Source organism: Podarcis filfolensis (genome assembly GCF_964270895.1).
Source record: "Podarcis filfolensis genome assembly, chromosome: 2".
In the NCBI taxonomy this organism is placed as follows: Eukaryota; Metazoa; Chordata; class Lepidosauria; order Squamata; family Lacertidae; genus Podarcis; species Podarcis filfolensis.
Window position 1 is genome coordinate 66,891,001 of NC_139605.1, and position 21,739 is coordinate 66,912,739.

The 21,739-nt window shown below is 43.2% G+C and overlaps 2 long non-coding RNA genes across 3 annotated transcripts in view; one reads left to right on the forward strand and one right to left on the reverse strand.

Annotated features, from left to right (window-relative positions):
- The window catches only part of LOC310756304, a 54,614-nt gene that overhangs the window by 1,440 nt on the left and 31,435 nt on the right, over positions 1-21,739 (reverse strand). For both annotated transcript variants that reach the window (XR_014544792.1, XR_014544793.1), the window contains one exon: positions 447-654. This is a non-coding gene — a long non-coding RNA (uncharacterized lncRNA). The remainder of the gene's footprint in view (positions 1-446; positions 655-21,739) is intronic.
- LOC310756310 lies at positions 6,964-10,529 on the forward strand. The gene is made up of 2 exons (XR_014544800.1): positions 6,964-8,366; positions 10,436-10,529. It is a non-coding gene; the product is annotated as an uncharacterized lncRNA (long non-coding RNA).

A 21,739-nucleotide genomic window follows, 5' to 3' on the forward strand; every position in this document is an offset into this window, starting at 1 on the left:
TCTCCTTGTGCCCTCCATCTTTCCCAACATCAGGGTCTTTTCCAGGGAGTCTTCTCTTCTCATGAGGTGGCCAAAATATTGGAGCCTCAGCTTCACGATCTGTCCTTCCAGTGAGCACTCAGGGCTGATTTCCTTAAGAATGGAGAGGTTTGATCTTCTTGCAGTCCATGGGACTCTCAAGAGTCTCCTCCAGCACCATAATTCAAAAGCATCAATTCTTCGGCGATCAGCCTTCTTTATGGTCCAGCTTTCACTTCCATACATCACTACTGGGAAAACCATAGCTTTTACTATACGGACCTTTGTTGGCAAGGTGATGTCTCTACTTTTTAAGATGCTGTCTCGGTTTGTCTTCTACTACTCATGGCTTTTTAGCAATCATAAGCAACATTCCCCTCTCACCCCGCCAGCCCATTTCCACCGGCTTCCCTTTCAGAAATACAAACCCTCATCAGGTGTTCTGCGTTTGTAAAATAGTAAGACCAGTGGCCATGCTGGCTGGGGCTGATGGGAACTGTAATACAACGACATCTGGAGAACCGCAGGTTCCCCATCTCTGATCTACAGGTTGCAGCAACACCGTTGAGAAGGAGGTCTTCATCTGGCCAGTTTCAGTGACCACGTGGGAACTCCATGTATTGTTCCTTCAGCTTCCTAGGAGACATAAAGACACGCTGGTGTATTGAATAATTAGACATTCTAGAAAACAATTATTAGATTAATAAATAAGAAACACAGTTTACATAATACTGAAAGTGGGGCGGGAAATACAAAGTTCAGCAAACATTTGCTCACTGCAGAAATGAATATAATAATAAATGTAGTAAGGTAAAGGGACCCCTGAGCATTAGGTCCAGTTGTGACTGACTGGGGTTGTGGCGCTCATCTCACTTTATTGGCCGAGGGAGCCGGTGTACAGCTTCCGGGTCATGTGGCCAGAATGACTAAGCCGCTTCTGGCGAACAAGAGCAGCACACGGAAACACCGTTTACCTTCCCGCCGGAGCGGTACCTATTTATCTACTTGCACTTTGACGTGCTTTCAAACTGCTTGGTTGGCAAGAGCAGGGACCAAGCAACGGGAGTTCACTGCATAATATCTCTTCTGAAGCAGGGGTGTCAAATTCAAACATAAATTCAATATACTAAATGCTCATATACTTTAAAAAAAAAGCCCTTACCTTTTTTATAGGATCTGGCCAACTATCCTTGAACAATTTACAGAATTGAGATAATAGTGAAAATGTTATATACACACATAACACTTTGCTCCGTTCTGATAAATTCCATGCTTTGATTCGTTCAATTGCATCCCATTTTACTCCACTTCTCTTTCCTTTGTTTGCCACACATCCCATAACAAATGTGGAGAGTGGACAAATCAAATGTGCTATTCTATTTACCCTTCCCTCGTGAACTGAACCACCCCCCCACACACACACCCTGCCATGTCCATATACTTTCTTTGAGATAAATAGAAAAGCAATAACCCAAACGAAAACCATGTTGCTAAATTGGGGTGGGAATGGAGTAGAGTGAAAATCTGATGCAGTCTCCTGTAGCAGCAGCCACTGCTGAATCTGACCCCTTGCCCCACTAAGAACAACCACATCCTAGCCCTGAAGATGGTTCAATAATGTGAATGGTGTATGGTAGCGGTGCTGTGCTGTGCAGACTTTACTGGGAACCCCAAAAGGAATTCTCTCTACTGAAAGGGCAGAACGATGCACTTAACAGTTTAATATGTAAGAAATTTAATCTCTGGAGATGATGTCTGCTTTATTCCCCCCCCCCATCTTTATTCACTAAGACCATACTCCCACTTGCATTTGCTTATCTAGAAGGAAAAAGGGAAATAGCCTTTGCATGATGAAAACACAAGTGGAATTACCAGATGTTTTGTAACAAAGAGTTTATCTTTTATTGGGTTTTATATGGTCTTAAATCAGTAACTAAAGAGGGCTCTCTACAAGAACTGCAAGATTCTTACTTACTTTTCCCATAAATATTCCGCAGACTAAGACTGCTGAAGGCTTGAACAGGTGCTGCTCACACTTTTACTTCTTTGCATTTAGTCATAATTGCACCCCCCCCCCATTTTTTTTATTTCTGCAAATTAATACAACAGTATTGAATCAGTATACATAAAAAACATAAATTACCTTGCAATAATTGCTTGCAACAAACCCTGTTAGCTGGATCTAAGAGCCACTAAATACTTCAAAGCAGAGAAATTTTGCGAGACAGAAAACTAAATAAAAGCTACACCAGCTTTCATAGTAAGGCAGCTCCAAACACTCAAATAACACCTGTGTAACATACTACCACATTAGGCTGTGTATACATTCTGATCATAGTTTTATTGTAAGGACAGAAGCAGCCACAAAAATCAGGAAGTGAGGTAATATTATACAGGGAAAGGATTTGAAAGAAGAGTGAGGTGACTGAGGATGTGAGGACTATGTGGGGTTCTTGTCAGGAACTGATGGAGTAGGAGAGTATATTCCACATTTGCTTGTGGGTGGCATGGATCTTCTTAAAGGTAAAGGTAAAGGGTCCCCTGACCATTAGGTCCAGTCACGGATGACTCTGGGGTTGCGGTGCTCATCTCACTTTTCTGGCCAAGGGAGCTGGCGTACAGCTTCCAGGTCATGTAGCCAGCATGACTAAGCCGCTTCTGGCGAACCAGAGCAGCACACGGAAACACCGTTTACCTTCCCGCCGGAGCGGTACCTATTTATCTACTTGCACTTTGACGTGCTTTCGAACTGCTAGGTGGGCAGGAGCAGGGACCGAACAACAGGAGCTCACCCCGTTGCAGGGATTCAAACCACCGATCTTCTGATCGGCAAGCCCTAGGCTCTGTGGTTTAGACCACAGCAACACCCGCGTCCATGGATTTTCTTAGAAGCCCTGAATAAGGACATGAAGGTCCTATGACTGCCCACTTAGGGCTTTCTTGTTACTTCCTACCGGGATCCTTCTACATCTCAGTATTATCAATGCTTGTTTCACTTACATTTGCTGCACCTCCTGGGCTCCTATTTCTTCCTGCAAACAACTTCTAATCCCTCACAACTTTGCACTCTCAAAACCTTCACTCAGTTGTCAAACTTGGATTTCAGATTCTGAGCTTTGCCTGCCACCTTTGTGCTTGTTTGCCTTGTGCAACCTCCGGTTCAGAATAAACTCACCCATTGGGTCCTGATCCTGCCAAGAGTGCTGCCTAAAATGCAGTGCTGCCTGGTTAAGAGTTTAATTTTAGTTTATAAACAGAAACTTTGTGCAATGAACAGCTACATGAAAGGCAAAAATTGGTTTCTTCCAACACAGGCCACGCTTCTACACAACAATTTATTGTGGTTTTGGTGCCGTTCATGCATGCATGTTTTTCTACAGCATTCTCATAAAAATCCCATTCCATATCCACCACCCCATCTCCCTTTAATCTACTGTGTTCTTAAGGTGTTTTTTACTGTGTTTTTTTGCGGAAATGGTAAATCCAGATTAAATTGAGAAATAACATAGGACAGCATTTTTATGAGGAAGATATGTGGAAGTTGTGCAAAAATTTGCAGCCACAATAAAGTTGCATTTCTTTCGTCTACCTGCCTGTTGTAAGGCTTTCTCTATTACAAACACAGAATTTCTGCCCATTAAAAGGTGACAGCCCCAATGCTAACAAACAAGAAAAAGTAATTAACAGACACAATGGTAGAAGAAAAGGCACCTTACAGTTTCATATGTATATATAAAAGAAAATGCAAATGCTTGTCACAAGCTGCAAATAAATGTTTTGTGTTGTTATTGTTTTATCCAACACCATTCTCTGAATCTCTACAAATCTATGTCCAGGGCAGCTGTTTACCAGCTCCATCTGGTACGTAGGCTGAGACCCTATCTGCCTGCGGACTGTCTCGCTAGAGTGGTGCATGCTCTGGTTATCTCCCGCTTGGACTACTGCAATGCACTCTACGTGGGGCTACCTTTGAAGGTGACTCGGAAACTACAACTAATCCAGAATGCAGCAGCTAGACTGGTGACTGGGAGCGGCCGCCAAGACCATATAACACCGGTCTTGAAAGACCTACATTGGCTCCCAGTACGTTTCCGAGCACAATTCCAAGTGTTGGTGCTGACCTTTAAAGCCCTAAACGGCCTCGGTCCAGTATACCTGAAGGAGCGTCTCCACCCCCATCATTCTGCCCGGACGCTGAGGTCCAGCGCCGAGGGCCTTCTGGCGGTTCCCTCATTGCGAGAAGCAAAGCTACAGGGAACCAGGCAGAGGGCCTTCTCGGTAGTGGCGCCCGCCCTGTGGAACGCCCTTCCAGCAGATGTCAAAGCCATAAACAACTACCTGACATTCAGAAGACATCTTAAGGCAGCCCTGTTCAGGGAAGTTTTTAACGTGTGATATTTTACTGTATTTTTGGTTTCTATGGAAGCCGCCCAGAGTGGCTGGGGAGGCCCAGCCAGATGGGCGGGGTATAAATAATAAATTATTATTATTATTATTATTATTATTATTATTATTATTATACAAGTCATCACTACAAGATTTACTTATTAAAAGAACTTCCTGCTGGGATATACTGTAATACTTTGCTCCTTGTCCTTCCATCCAGTTGTTACTCACAGCCCCTTTCCCCACTTGGACCCCAAACAGGCTTTTGTTGAGACAAACATCTTAGAAGAATGAGGGGATTCTTCTTTTCTTACTACCACCTAACCAAAAAACACTAATGGGGAATGGGAGATGGAGCAGTACCAAAGTTTGTCAAAATTAAACTACAGAATAGTTCATAGCACAGGCCAATAGTGCCTCCATTATTCAACAGTCATTCAAACAGCCCTTTTACAAGAATTAATGTTCCCAACCACAATTTATCCAAAAGTTCAAGATCCCTTATATTGTGCACCGCTTCAACATGACCCCTTAAAATGTCAAACGTTTAATGTGCAGGCTTTCTTTTTAAACGTTTGTTCCTACACTAACTACATAAGAGGGCATTCCAGAGGCCTGCATATTTACATGAAGCTAAGGAAAGGGAAGGGGGTGTGTGGAGAATGCTGTTTTTTAAATACCGTATTTTTTGCTCTATAAGACTCACTTTTTCCCTCCTAAAAAGTAAGGGGAAATGTGTGTGCGTCTTATGGAGCGAATGCAGGCTGCACAGCTATCCCAGAAGCCAGAACAGCAAGAGGTATTGCTGCTTTCGCTGCGCAGCAATCCCTCTTGCTGTTCTGGTTTCTGAGATTCAGAATATATTTTTTCTTGTTTTCCTCCTCCAAAAACTAGGTGCGTCTTGTGGTCTGGTGCGTCTTATAGAGCGAAAAATACGGTAAATAAAAAGACACCTTCTCTAATGTATTAGGGGCCTATTGGCCAATATAAATGAATAAATAATAGCAATGATATAATTGGGGACAACTTAAATACTGCAAACCAGGGATGGGGAACCTGTGCAACCTTTGGATGTTGTTCGGATGTTTAGGGAAGTTTTTAATGTTTGATGTTTTATCGTGTTTTTAATGTTCTGTTGGGAGCCACCCAGAGTGTCTGGCGAAACCCAGCCAGATGGGTGGGGTATAAATTATTATTATTATCATCATCATCATCATCATTATTACAACTCCCATCTTCCCTGACTGTTGGCCTGGTGGCTGGTCTGAAGGGACTTGGACTCCAACCACATCTGGAGGGCCACAGATTCCTTACTCCTGCTGTAAACGCAAAAGTTTATCAGCTGTGGCTAGAAATTTTCACATCTACCACAAAGGATCTAATTTTGCTTGCGCTTCTTTTTTTATAGTTAACCTCTTTTTACTTAACTGTCTCTTGCAAGAAGAATTTTCTTACCTATTTTGTACAAATACACCAGAGAGGAAATTGAAAAAAATAAATGATTGTGTAGCTAAAGAAAAAAGCATGTAGAATCAACAACTTGGTGCTGGTGCCACTGCAGCTATAGACACAACCTGGATCTTGTAAGTAGGATCATGCCAGATGGCATTGTGCACTGCCATAGAGACTTTCCTCCCATTTTCTAACTTAACAGGGTTGTACTGGTGACAATGACTCAGCCTAAAAGGACCAGAAGTTGCCCCTTAAAGAAACTGTCATCAGCCATGCTTTCCCATTGCCATCTTGACAAATGGCATCAACCAAGATGACCAAAGTGGCTTCAGTGTCATGACTGGGCTTGAAGCCAAACTAAACTGTTACAGGTGTTGAGTAGAGAGAACCTTACCACATTATTAGGCTTCCCACAACCGATCCTGAAACTACATATATTGCATGTATTAAAACTGTATAGATCCAACATTTTATATGGATTTCCTTCAGCTGCTCAGTGTATAAAGCACTTAGTCAATTTTCACAGCATTTCTCCTGGGAAACAGAGGAAGAATTCCATTTTAAAGCCTCTAGTTCCCAAGGGAAAAATTTACCAAAAGCAAGTGCCTAATTTACTGCATGACAGAATGGAGCAGTATATACAGTATATGCACACATGCACACAATAAGCAACAAATAGCTAGAATGTCATTTGTTTTCCACAAGTACTGCATTTTAGAAGAATTTGCTTTGGCTTAGAAGTGCTATTAAATATATCTGCATTATAAATTGCAGCTGTGTAAGTGATATAGCTATCAGATGACACTTGAATAGTTTCCTGTTGCACTATCACCACTGAGGCACTGATAAAAAGAAAAAAGAAATTTTAGTAGAGTTTCTAAAGTGTAAACCGTTATCTTGTGTTTAAAGTGTTGTTCTGGTGATTCTGTTTTCATTACAACAAATATTGACTCAGTAAATATCGTGGAAAGCAGTATTCCACCATAATAATATAGGAATATATAAGAGCAGTTTTATAGTTGATGGGTTCCTTAGCAAACTCACTAGAAGCATGGTTCACAGTCAGTGTGTTTCAGGGCCCCCTCAAGAACAGTTTGCACATTTGGGCAGTATGTTTATTTAAGGCAATACAGCAAACCTGAGTATGGTAGGAACATCATCAACATACTCAAACATTGAAGAACAGGAGCCTGGTCTAGGTTTTCTGTTTGCATTTCAATACAAGAATGGTTCGCAAACATTCTGTACACTCATTCTACAAATCCAAAATGATAAGCTTCACTCACTTTCTTTACAAGTTATAAAGACCCATTTCAGGAACTCATTAAAATCTGTGGAAGCAGAATTAAGCCCTAGAAGAAATACTGAAAAAATACATACGTAGTATGTTTTTGGGTGTAATAGTGCAATGTGCTTAAAATATAATCCAGGAGGAGGTGAAACACTCATGACCCAAGTATCAAAAGGTGGCAAACCATTCTTATTGCCACCTTTAAATCATGCCAGCGCCTTCAGCACAGGCAATGGGGGAAGAGTTGATTCATATTTCCAGCAGGCTTGTGGCAGCTGACTTTTCTTTCAGCCCGTGGATCACCTGACTCATTTGCCTTTATCTGCTTTTACCTGCTGCCACCAAACCACAGCAAGGTGGTTTGTGGCACATCGGGTCTAAATGAGCTCTTGGTCCCTGATGGTAGCAGGTAGTGCGGCAGGTAGAAGGATTTCTGTTTCATTTTATTCAATTTAACTTTGCTGCCTGAGCCAAAGGAGAAGATGGCACCCCTTTGCATTCCATGCGCGGGAGCTAATCAGACCGGTAGCTGAATCTGACTGTAATGCTGCTGATGGGAAAGCCGTCTTCCATCACAAGCTAGCTTAGAGGGCACAGAGCATGCTGTGTGGCACACGCAGCTCTGAGTACCAGTATCTTGCTTCCACTCTCCACATCATACCATCTGCCATCTGAGGTGGCTTCCCTCACACTACCTAATGGTAGGGTCAGCCCTGATTTCATCCTTAAACACAAAGAACGCAATGGTTCCCCAGTGAGGATGCCATGTTGCACAGCCAAATCCCACTGATTTCAAAGGTTGACTTATTTCAGCTTGTTGATTTAAATAAACACAGCCTTGGTTTCTAAGAGACAGTTTTTTGGGAGTTGTAAGTGGGATATAGGAACGGCCTCAAAGGGACAATGAATGGAGCTTGATTTGTTATTGGACAACGTTTATATATAACTAGCTGTTGCCTCAGAATGGTGGCACCAATAAGGCAAGGCAGAGAGCTTTCACACAGATGCACACACAATCCTGAACTGGAAAAAAAATGACCAGACAAATATAGTGAGTCACAATGGAAACATGGCATGTGAATGTGACAGGTACTTAGACAAATAGATTGTTAACACCCAGACAGACAGAGCTGATAAGCCTCTTCAGCCAACTGGACGCTTCTTTATCCTGCTAAGGAAGAGGAGGAAAGACTTAGGATGATGAGCAAAAGTAGACTTGGTAAGCTCTGACACATTGCTTCCAGACTCCAGTCCACACCCATGACAAACAAAATGTGCAGCGTCTCTCAGCAAAACTGCTTTATGTGCTGGAAGGCTGTAAATATTATTCTCTGCTTCTGTGCCAGATAATAATGTATTCTGTAGGCCAGGGCAGATTCCTCTGCATCATTTCTGGTTATGGCGATCAGGCTTTCACGAATAAAATTTTCATTGATGCTGTAGTAGTAGCAGTAGTAGTAGTAGTAGGGTACTTTGCAGGTGACAGTCATCTCTTTGGAGGAGTCCTCTATTTGAAATGCTATTTGAAATGCTGTCCATTGTAAAGATAAAGAACCATAAGAATGGGCCTCTTCTGCGTTGGCTCCCTGTTCATGGAATGCTCTCCCCAGGGAGGCTTGCCTGGCACCTTCGTTACATATATTTAGGCACTAGGCAAAAACGCTGTGGATATACAACCTGACTGTCTGTCTCCCGGCACTGGTGATTGTCTGTAAGGATTCTCATATGGTGGGGTTGATGTTGCCAGCCTACCTGTCACATTTTCAGGCATTAAATCAATCAATCAATCAAGTAAGAAGGAAGAGGAGAAGACTTGAGGGTGCCTATTAACAGTTAGCACCTGGACAACTGAACAGGCTCACAAGTCACCTGGTCACAGTCTTCCTCACCATAGTAAAATGTATTGTATTTCTATTTAAATTACAGTAATTATTTCTAAATTTGCATATATGCAGTGCTTTTTTCTGGGGGTACACAGGGATACGCATACCCTAAACACTTTGTGAATCTTTGTACTTTTGTCCATTTACAGGTTTCCCCCCCTAATTTGAACTATAAAATGGTGATTTTTCTTGAGTCAAAATGAGAGTACCCCCGAACATTTTTTAAAAGAAAAAACACACTGCATATATGCATACAAATTAGGTTCCCCACTCCTGCCCTACAGCAAACCCTATTGGCCTCTTGAGTCACATGACTGCCTGCTAGCTGCAATGTTGTCCTCTTGCCTTCAGCAGTGCTGGCACTGAAGCTCAGCAACTCCCTCTTCTAGAAAGCTACTAAGGTGGCAAAGAGAATTAAGTTGCATTCTCTTGTTCCTAGAGGGGAGCTTTGAGACTCCCTGGGCCGTACAATGTACATGGCAAACAAAATAAAGGTAATATTTGTTTGGAGAGAAAGCTTGAGAAAATTTGATTAAAGCCAAATGTGTGAAAACACCTTAGAAACCGAAACCCGATTATCCTTTTCCAGGGTGTGCGATTTCAAGGGTAAACTGCTGTGTCATCCATCACAGAAAAAACACAAACACATTTCCTCCAGGTCCCTATCAGGAGGAAGACTCATGTTCCTCCTGTAAAGAGGCAACTACCTGTTCTGACAAAACACTTGGAAGTTAAAAGGCACTGATACTTGTCTTCCACTCCATCTTGTCAGACTATAGACAGAGGAGATCCGGACATCACTCTTATCAGTCTCAATTCACTTCACAAGATAAGAGTAATGGCGGGGGGGGGGGGCGAGTAACAGAGCTGGCATTCACCAGGAATGTTATTCCCCCTTGTTAGACATGAGCAGGATACAATCTGGGTCCTTAGACAAAAGACAACCCTTCCATTGGCAAATCCCATTCAACAGTGAGGCAAGAACAGCTGCAGATTCCTTTTCCATAGCACAGGGGTGGGCAGCCTGTGGCCTTTCAGGTGGTTTGTGGACTATAATTCCTGAACATCAACCATGCTGGCTGTCCAAGAACATTTTGAGGGCCATAGGTTCCCAAATCCTGCTGTAATATGTTAAGTATTACCATCTCTAGGAGATTATTGGAATTTACTGGAAGGACACATGTCAGAAATACACTAAAATGCTAAGAAGTCAAGCACCACACACAAAAATATTATTATTATTATTATTATTATTATTATTATTATTATTATGTTTGTATAAAGCAAGGCTGCCCATGCAATAAGGTAGAATTAAATGGCTGCATTGGGTGTCAGATTTCAGGAATTATTAAAAGGAAGGATATTTTTGATCAATATATTGTTTAAACTATTATTGTATTTTCAGCCTCAAGACACCAAAATGTTCTGGGCCAGCCATAGGCCCAAGGCTCTCTTACTTCAATTGTAAAGTGAAAGGAATAAAAGAAGTTGAAGCAACAGCTCATATTCTCCGGTTCTCAATGCTGGTCTAAGATTGGACTCTCCCCTTTTGTTATAAAACCCACAAGATAAGCACTAGGTGCTTACCTACACTGTGTGGCCTTTTTCTTCATCATTTAATAAGCCTGTGAAATTCACATTGCAGATGCACCATTTTTTTGTAAAAAGAATATGACAAGTCTAAGTGGGACCCACACGCTATACTGTATATATTGGCAGTCCAGGGCATCTCTTGCCTCTGATTGAGGCAGGACTGCTGTGTTTCTTTGTTGTGGCTACCCAAAAACACCCAAAGAGAGGACCTTCTTAACTACCTTGTGGGGTGTGAATGTAAAGGGGTGTTTCTATTCATGCAAGTAGGCATTTGGGGAATCCCAAGTTTGCACCTCGTTGATTTCCAGAATTCCGAAAGCCAGCATCTGGGAAGTAAGAGGTGCTATATAGAACAAACTGAATAAAAGTCTTTGCAAATTCCCAGCTATGGTGCAGCAAGGGAAGTGATCTAAGCCCTCTTGGACAGGACAAATTCAGAGAAGGAACATTTTAAGAGCAAATATAAATAATGATTATGCAGAGAGGGGCAGCCTAAGGGGTTGAGAGACTTGTTCCAAGAGACAGACACTGTATATTTTTGTGTGGCGTTTGGAAATAAATCTCTAGGCACATAACATAAACACTGATGGAGAAAAACTTAAAATAACTAATAAAAAAAATGGAAGTCACCTACTACAAAGTAATCAGTCATTAATTAAAATGTATGTATATTGAGTTTAAAGGTAAAGGGACCCCTGACAGTTAAGTCCAGTCGTGGATGACTCTGGGGTTGCAGCGCTCATCTCGCTTTAGTGGCCGAGGGAGCCGGCGTACAGCTTCTGGGTCATGTGGCCAGTATGACTAAGCCGCTTCTGACAAACCAGAGCAGCGCACGGAAACACAGTTTACCTTCCCAGCTGATGACATGGCTCCCCAAATCTCTTTTCTGATAAGAGCAGCTTTTGCATCTCATTTGGAAACCAAGGATCCAGAGTCTGAAGGAAGAATGGGGAGGCACACAATGCCAGATGCTTGAAGTCCAGTGTGAAGTTTCCACAGTCTGTGTTGATTTGGGGAGCCATGTCATCAGCTGGTGTTGGTCCACTGTGCTTCATTAAGTCCAGGGTCAACACAGCTGTCTACCAGGAGATTTTGGAGCACTTCATGCTTCCTTCCGCAGACGAGCTTTATAGGGATGCTGACTTCATTTTCCAGCAGGACTTTGGCACCTGCCCACACTGCCAAAAGTACCAAAACCTGGTTCAATGCCCATGGGATTACTGTGCTTGATTGGCCAGCAAATTCGCCTGACCTGAACCCCATAGAGAATATATAGGGCATTGCCAAGAGAAGGATGAGAGACATGAGACCGAGCAATGCAGAAGAGCTGGAGGCTGCTATTGAAGCATCCTGATCTTCCATAACACCTCAGCAGTGCCACAGGCTGATAGCATCCATGCCACGCCGCATTGAGGCAGTAATTGATGCAAAAGGGGCCCAAACCAAGTACTGAGTACATATGCGTGCTTCTATTTCTCAGAGGTCCAATATTGCTCTATTTGCAGTCCTTGTTTTGCTGATTTCATTTAATATTCTAATTTTCTGAGATTTTAAATTTGGGGTTTTCATCAGCTGTACGCCATGATCATCGCAATTATAACAAATAAAAGCTTGACATATCTCGCTTGGCATGTCATGAGTCTATCTCATATATTAGTTTCACCTTTTAAGTTGAATTACTGAAATAAATGAACTTTTCCATGATATTCTAATTTTCCAAGTTTCACCTGTACCTCAAAAGTTAATATATTTTGTGGGGTGTACGGGGTGTTAGGGGAGGCATAGTACTTCTGGTGGGGGACACATTGTGCTTCTTCTGGGGTATCGTATTCACCTTTGGTCCCCATCCCGCACTTAGCTCTCACCTGTGGCTCCTAGAAGCTGTCAGCATGTGACAGTGGCCACACCCCGGAAAACAGTTTTGACTGGTTGCCTACACCAGGTGAGGGTAGCCAATGGGTCTCAAACCCTCGGTGAGTTAGGGGCTTTCCCTGCATGCAAAGGCAGGTTCTGGAGGACTGATAATTTCTCATGATTAATCTTTACTAGCTCTTCTAAATTATTTGTAATCTATATTTCTAAATACCTTTTTATTTCCCTACCCACCCACCCACAGCTTTGGTAATTAAATCTCTGGAACATTTAAGTTACCAGTTTACCCAAACACCTAGGTTTTAACATGAAGCGTGCGAAGACAAGTGAGATGTTCACATTCTCACCATAAATAAAGAAGGTATATGTACTCTGGGCTGCATGTGAAGGAATATCCTTGAACAAGGAAAAAGAATAACTGCATTTGTTGCTTCCTAGATGCTGCAGGAGCTGATCGGGAAAACCGCTCGAGGGTTTTGTCATTAGAATTTTGGTTTACAGTGGCTGCCATTCAGGTTGTTTGATGGAACAATTCTCTCTGAGCTGGAGCCCTTTGCTCTTGGGTTAAACTAAATCTGAAACATGTACTCATGTCGCTTTGGAACTTGAATCACCCAAGGGCTTGCTGCTGTGCCCTTAAAATACCTGGTCAACCTATGCATCTCTGTAAACAGTTGCTTAGAAAGAAGAAACAGATCCACACTACATTTAAGGCACATTTAAAACACATGACTTTCCGCAGTTCCCTGGATTCTTAGAGGGAAGTCATGTGCTTTAAATGGGCACTGGATGTGCTTTAAAGGTGTGGTGTGGATTTCCGGGGTTCTTTTCCAAAGGGAACTGAGCATGCAAATGCTGTCCTGCATTTGCCACTGGTCGGAGGAGGAGGTACAAAATCAGTAATGTGGTTTATCTTTCGTCCTGCTCAGGGCCGAAATAGAACACAAAAAACTCCACCCTCTCCAGTCGTGTGTCTTACCATAAGCTAGAGCAGGAGCGCACGCACACACCTGCCGCTCTTTCCCCGCTGGCTTTCGGAGCCATGGCAGGGGAGGAAGAGGTGTCTGTGGCTTCCTATTGGCTGCAAGAGCTTCCTGCAGCCAATAGGAAGCCGTGGCTGCGTTCCGGAAGTCAGTCCCTGCACGGAGGTAAACCGGTGCGCCGTGCCAGTTTAGAGCTGCGCAGGGACTGACCGAGCGGGCAGCAAAGGCCGGGGGCCAGTTTAATGGCCCCCTCAGGCCGTAGTTTGCTGACCTCTGAGGTAAAGACAGCCAGCTACACATAGCACTTCTGTATTCTCTCATGTGTAGTCCTTGGTATCAGCATCAAGGTGAAAGCCAGCCATTCCAATACAATCATCAAATTCCAGAATGTTGCAGGTGGCTTTTGAAACCCATCCGAGGTTTCGAAATGTCTCTGCATGTACCAGCACCGGATTTAGGGCGGTGCAGGTGGTTCCTCCACAGAGAGCACTGAGGCAAGGGAGCGCAAAATTGAGAAGATCCATTTGGGGGCCTCACACAGGGTGACATATTGCAAAAGATTGCCAAAGTCCCCCCCCCCCGCAAACACACAGATTGTGCCAATTCCAGCAACTGAATTCAACTTGATAACAACAACAACAACAACAACAACAACAACAACAATAATAATAATAATTTATTATTTATACCCTGCCCATCTGGCTGAGTTTCCCCAGCCACTTTGGGCGGCTTCCAATCAAGTGTTAAAAACAATACACCATGCTAAACATGATTGGTATCACTTGCCATTAGTGGCTTCTCATGCACTGAAAGGTCTCACCATGCTACCTTCAAGAAACACATCACACCGCTTTGCACTGCAGCCTCTTGCAATATTGAGACACCTATCTCTTTGTGTTCATTTTGATTTCTTTTTTTCCTTTCAGAGTGGGGTGTCTGATAGGAAAGTCTGCTTTCAAAAAGCCTGCAGAAGACACTTAGGGAGCTGGAGGGATTTCCTCTTCGTCCCTCATAGAGCAGAAGGAGAAACAATAGAGAACAAAAAATAGAGAGGCGACTACTCAAAATCATCCTGGCACCCTTTGGACTCCAGGCAAGCATGCGTCAAAAGGCGAGCCCAGCCCTTCCTTCTCTAGCCCCAGTTTGGAGGCCTGTGGTTTCTGTAGCCAGTTGGGAATTTATTCACCTAACCCACACTCTGGAATCCCACATTGCACCAGCCAGCCAGTCCTGGTAGGGAAGGCTACCACCTTTTCTCTCTAGCAGCATCCTATGACTTTAACAATGAAACAGAGAGGCAGAAATTCAACCGGAGCACATTGTACCTCTATGTTGGAAAAGCTGCTCTGGCTGGATTTTTGCCTATCACAAGTTGGTAAAAGTGGAGAAGCCCTGCCAGCACCAAAAAAGGAGGAATCAATGCAGATTTCAAAAGCAGAAATTAGATTTGCATGCTTTCAGTTTATCCAAATGAAGAGCAAAGGGGAAAAGCAAAATTGGAGTTTTCTTTTAAAAAGATTTATCAATCTACATAATTTTTTCTGAGTGCATAGTATAAATGTCATTGGCATGCAGCTTGGATTCTGTGGTGTATCCAATAGCCATGGATGTAAAAAAACAAAAAAACCCCTGCTACCTCTTCAATATCCTTTTCATCCAGTCCTAAGATATGAATTTTCTTTTTCTTTTTTCACCTGTTATTTTCCATGCATTTAAATCAAACTGTTTTCTGAAGACATCACTTGATTGGGTCTCTTCCATCCCCCAAAAAAGCTTATGACTTGATAGCTCAAAATGTCAGTACTAATTAAGAAAATGGAGCTGTGCGCAAACCCCCAAGAAGTGCATCTGCCGTGGGGAGGAAATATCACTATCTTCCCCAGAAGCAGGAGTGCAGAGCAAGTATTTCTCCATAAACTGATTGTTAGCCAGCGATTTGGTAACCTCTGAATTATATGCTGAAGTACCCAACTTCCTCTTGTGGTTATGAGGAATAATTTTATATTTTGTGAAAGCAGAAGTTTAAAAGTAGCCACAGCTATGAATTTACATAAGACACAGCCAAATCCCATTCTGATTTATACCCTGTTCAAAGGCTGCTTTTGATTGGTCAAGGGGAACAAAAAAAAGGGATCCCTCCAGCCATTGCTAATGATGGCTATTGCTACACTGTGTTAATAACCATGTAGCTTACATTAGCCTCCTGCCACAAATGCCCCCACTTCTTTTGCATTTCAAATTAAACCAATGTGATATTAGACTGATACTGGATCTCAGCACTAGGCTGCCAGTTAATTTATCAGCAGCCCTGAATAAAACTCAACATGTAATTTTCAATGCAATTTGACTGATCAGCAATAACATAATTGGTTGCAAATGTCTCTCTCTTCTGTTGGTTTTGTCAAGTGATACTTTCATTAAAGTGACAGCACAAAAAATATGATCTGTATTCTTTTCTTTTAAATCAGATCATGGCAAACAAAGGTTGGCATGTTAATGAGAACTCAGGAGGGGTTATCTGGTTTTGCCTACTTAGCATTTACTGCTCAGATAATCCTTGAGATATTGCTGGTTGGTGGCACTGCCCCCCTCCCCATGTGCCCGCGCCAGAGAAAGTTTCAAAGCCAGAGAGCTGGGGCCAAGAGCAGGAGCATTAAATGCCAACACTAAAATGAAAACTTGAAGGCAAATTCTGTCTAATGGCAGAGGAAACCTTTTAAAGCCTGGACTAAAGTTAGCTTTCATGGCCTGATGTCTGGAGCTGTCGCTACAAGGACAAGGGCATTCTCCCTGCCTATGAGGTCAGAGGGATTTTAATTTTGTTGCTTACAAGATCAGTTCTTTGTTCCTTGCTAAGGTTGCACCTTATCTAATTTAGAAGGACCAGAGGAACTTACCCCACCCCAGTGTACGAAGAACTGTCAGAAAGTATGCAAACTGGGATCCTGTAACTCTATTTTCTTGTGAACGAGGTTGCCAACTTTTTTTTTTTTTACTAGTTTTGAAGCTGTGCCTTTAACAGCAGACTGGCAAGCAGAAATCAAGCTTTTCCAGGCACCAAAATAAGTGAAGGAATCCCCTTCGCCTAGGCTCAACTTTTTTGCATGTTAGGTTACAGTTCAAGGCCCAGGACCAAAACTGAGTCAGCACCAATCAATGCCAGCAGCTAAGATGGTCAAAACCCAGTTCCCCCAATATGAGTAGCCTGATATGTAATTACTTGCAAATTATGCAAATCAGGCACATTGATGTGTGCATTCTCTACCAAATGCTTTGTGTTTTGCTCCTAGCAAAGACCACAAAAGTCCAGGAAGGAGCAATTAGCAAAGACCACAAAAGTCCAGGAAGGAGCTTCTGCCAGCACAGAATGGTCTCTTTCATTGGCTCAGTTCTCATGTAACCCCCAAGCCAAACCATAGTGTAGTGCAAAGAATACAAGCACGTGGGTTCCTAGGGAGGCTGCTCCTTCCTCAGTCCTGCTGCTGCTGTGCTACACAGCACTAAGCCATGGTTTGGCTTAAGATACCATATGAGCCGAGGCTCATAGTTTGCCTCCACCAAACAAAACCGTGAGTTTCAAACCAAGGATCTTACATTCTTTGAAAGGCGCAAAAAACTCTAGGGCAACTCTAGGGTGGCTACACTGTGGACTTCCAGGTGTTGCTGGACTCCCCACACCCCTCACCATTGACCGTGCCAGCATGGGCTGATGGGAGTTAGAGCCCAACAGCATCTCGAGTGCCACAAGTTAGCTGCTCTAAGTTATGTGTCTTAGTTTACATGGTCTGTAGAACCATATCAGCGTCAACCCCCTGGCTTGGAATCAATAAGATGTGCTTCAGAAAGAGGCCAGTCCCTGGAGCCTATTAGGCAAAAGAACAAGGCAAGGCTAATGGGCAAGATTAGCACAAATCTGTGGGGTCAGAGGTCTCGGAAATTAACAACAGGCCTTGAGGTAATTTTTCCTAGCAACAGGCCACGGACTGAAAGGAAAAGCTTTCCCACTTCTTTTAAAAAACAAAATTAAAAAACACTTGCTCTTGTATCTTCCGTAGCAGAGAGTACTTTCTCTTCCACTAAGACAGGCATGTGGAGCCTTTAGCCCTCAAGATGTTGCTGAACTACAAACTGCATTATCCCTGCATTATGTCTGATGGGAGTTGTAGTTCAGCAACACCCTCACCCCTGCGCTAAGAGAGGAGTCCTCAGATGCAGGATTAGGCATGGGAAGGTCATTAGAGGATCAGCCATCACTATAAGAGCAATCAGTCTCATGGACTAGACATTCTAGCATGAAACAAGACTGGCCCAAGACATTTTGCTGCGCATGGCAAAGGACAAATTGGCACATCCAGAAGCTGACCAGACTGGTACTTGATTCTTACTTTTAAGAGCTCTGTCTGGCAGAACCTGAGATTCTCCCCCTAAGTCCCGATGCTGCAAACCATCTCTCTCCCATCCAAGGCCACCTCTTTGGCAAGGTAACATATATGGCACCACAAAGCTACCCTTGCGATTAAAGGCTCCACCACCAGATTTCCCCAGCTCACTAATACAAGCAGGAAGCAGGCACTTGTCAAAGGACAGGCCTTCCATGTATGCTCAGAGGCTCCCAGCTTTGAGTTTCTGAAAACAAAAAGGTGACAACCTGATTCTTCTTTCAGATCACACCCATAGCACTGCATCAGTTTAGCTTCAGGTTTGGGAGCAGTGGGGCCTGTTTGTGAAGCTATTATAATTCACCCCCCATAATATCGCCTGCAGTGCTTGAGGGTGAAAACAAGAATTTGATCAATAACATTCATGTTTGGGTGGGGGGGTGTCAAGGAAACCAATCTTTCTCTTCACAGGAATAAAGAAGCATTTAAAGTCAGATCCAAGCTCTGTCCCCCCAGTTGCACAGCTGGACTGAGCACAAAGTACCTCCCCAAGATAAAGTCACACAATCCTTCTAGACCATGGATAGTAAATGTAATACAGTAAAATGTATTGCAAGTAATTGAAATTAGCACCAGAAATTACTAAGCAATCATTGTGAAGTCTTAATTCTAAGGCTGAGTCTAGAACAGTAGTGGGGAACTAGAATCCAACAATGTGTGAAGGGCCACTAGTTTCTTATCCCTGGCCCAAAAGGAAAGTCATCCTACAGCCACACATCAAAATCCAGTTTCCCTCCTTTAAATTCTGTCCAATTAGCAGAGCTATTGCTGCTTTCTTCTCCTTGATCAAATAATCATTAAACAGTGGTTTCCATTCATTGGGTAGGATGCAGGAAAGCAGGAGCAAGCTTGCTTCAAACTGAAAATGTGAGCAAAATATTGTCTGCATGTTTTCCCTTAATATATCTGCAAATATAAGGGCGAGAGGCTTAAAAAAAATTTTTATAGAGATGCCACCTTTTTCTGGTAGCATCCTCTGTGCCTTTAACAATTGTGCAACAGCTAGAATTTGAAAAGGTGCTTTTTTACCCCACAACCTGGAAATGCAGCAATCAGGAATTGCACTTGCTGAATCTTTGCCCGTTATATAATTGTTAAAGGCCCACAAGCACTGTTCCCCAGGCTAGATATACCGTAATCTTGGTGTGTGGTGGGGGGGAAACATGTAATACACTTTCATCCCTGGGAAAGGTTATGTGAGTCAAACCTCATTATAAAGACCACAAGCAGCTTTGATGAGTCCTGGTTTCCCTCTTCTGTACGCCAATTGATATGACTCCTTTCCACCTTCCTACTCCACTGTGCTGAAAAAGGCTGTTGCTGATGCCAGGCTAAACGAGTTACTAGGTAAGGTGCTTCAGGAGTACCCTCTTGCTGTTACTGACTAATACGGGCACACTTCTGGAATTCATATTAGAATGATGAATCACAGCTACAAGTAACCTACTTACACAGCTCACAGATGCTGTCGTCAAATTCAAAGGAGACTATTCTGCTGAAATGTTCTTAGTTTGGGGGCAAATAAAATATGTGAACTATAACATGTCATCACATGTCTTTCCCATTTCCTACTTGACAATGTGTATATTTCTTAGCAAATGTTTTAATTTGTGAATTGAATTCAGCAGTACTGAGGTCTCGCTTAACTTCTGCCAATCACATCCAAAGCTACAATTTCTAGCTTCCAATTCTGTAGTTGGAGAATAGCATAGAGGGTAGAAATGCAGCTTATCTTGTCTACTGGCTGTGATCTGAGGTCTATTTTTTTAGTAACAGCTTTGAACCACTAACTATCCTCCCCTGCCTGCCCCAGAGGAGGGGGAGAATATCACTTTAGCAGCTCAGGATGGAACTTCAAACTAGCCCTTCTCTGAGTGTTGTAAGATATGAGTGTGTAAGCTGGAGAGCTGTAGCATTGTTGAATGTGGACAGGTGATGGGGCTGCAAATGCAAACATTCAGGCAGGTAGCACTTGTCAGAAAGAAGTAAGACCAGCTTAGAATCCAAAAACTACTTGCTTATTTCTTGGCAAGAGAACCAGCATAATAGTATTACTAGCATATTAATCTATCGGACAATGATCGGGGAGACCAAGGCAGGTTCAAGTCCTTGCTCTGCTATGAAATTCACCTTGAGTCAGTCAGTCATACTGCCTCACAGGGCTATTGTGAGGATAAAGTGGGGAAGAAACTATGTTGAAATAATAATAATAAATACGTTCTCCTATATTAAGTAAAACAGATTGCTGCTCCACAAACCCAGGGTGGGGAACATTGGGCCTGGAAGCCAAGTATGGCCCTCCTCCATGTTTGGTCCTCAGGACTCTCTCCCAAACCATGCCCTTCCCCAGCCCTGTTTTTTTTGTCTGGCTCTGCTCATGCTTATTGAACTAGACCAGGCTTCCTCAAACTCGGCCCTCCAGATGTTTTGAGACTACAATTTCCATCATCCCTGACCACTGGTCCTGCTAGCTAGGGATCATGGGACCAAAACATCTGTAGGGCCGAGTTTGAGGAAGCCTGAACTAGACGAAGGGATGTCTGTGCATGAAAGAAACCAGGGCTGGCCCAAGACATTTTGACACCTGAGGGAAATCACATAATGGCATCCTCCCCTGCCAGGGAAGAAGGGGTGAGTGAAGATCTACATTAGGAACAAGGGGAAGAACAAGGGTAGGAGGAGACCAGCAGCACTTATTCACCACGAGGCCACTGTAGATGAAGCATGGGGACAGAGGGTTGCTGAGGAGGTGGCAGATCTGGCCTCAAAGGAGCTATCACTGCCACCTCACCTGTGGCAGCAGCAGTAAGTAATGCATTCCTTGGAGGCCGGATCTGCTGCCCCTGCCAATCCTACCACCTGATGCAATCACCTCATCTTGCATCATTGGTGGGCCGGCCCTGGAAGAAATGAGTCTCCTGCACAAAGGTAGAAGTAACATTTGTTGCTCTTCCTACTTTTGTCCCTGGCCCTTCTCATCGCTGGTTTGTGTTGGGGGACCCTTTAACCAGCAGGGAATATGGCCCTTCAACAGAAAAAGGTTCCCTGCCCCAGGCACTGCAGGTGAGGGTAAGTCAAGCTACATTCCTTTAGTAAGGGCTTTAAAGAAAGGTTAAATTGCCCGCTAGCACCCTTTGTCTGACAACAATGACCAAGCCATACCAACAGCTTTGCATAACAAGGCAGCAGGCCTCTCAGCCAAATGTTTCAAGATAGCTGTTAAGTCTTCACCAAATTGTCCACATCCTTCCTCTGTGAGGTAATTTCCATGCACAGATTTACAATCCTTTTGTTTTCCTACAAATAATAACTGGCTGAAGTAACTAAGCCTAGAAATTCCAAATTTGTAAGGGTCTCCTCAGCCTAAAAGTAGGGCATCTTAACCGAATTGAGCACTTTTTTTCCTCATCAGAGCAGATGAAAAGTGACAGATTAGTTGCAGAGGATTTTGTGTACTTGTTTTGTTCTTTGGCTGGACTTCAGGAGAAAAACAAGTCTCCTTTTTGCAGGTAGCTGAATTTCTGTGCATCGATTTCATAAGTTTATTCATTTATTTACATCCCACTTGGGGCCCCTTCCAACTCTACAATTCCATGAATCCATGATTGATAGTCCAAGGATCTCAAGGCAGCATACATGCCCCCTGTCCTCACAACAGCCCTTGTGAGGAAAAGTTGGCTGAGAGGTGGTGACTAGCCTAAACTCACTCAGTGAAGTTCACTTTTGCATGGGGATTTTGACTTAAGTCACCCAATCCCTTTGTTTGATGGTCTGACTGCTACACCACAGTTCATCTGCAGCCATAGAGGAAGACCTTTAGGA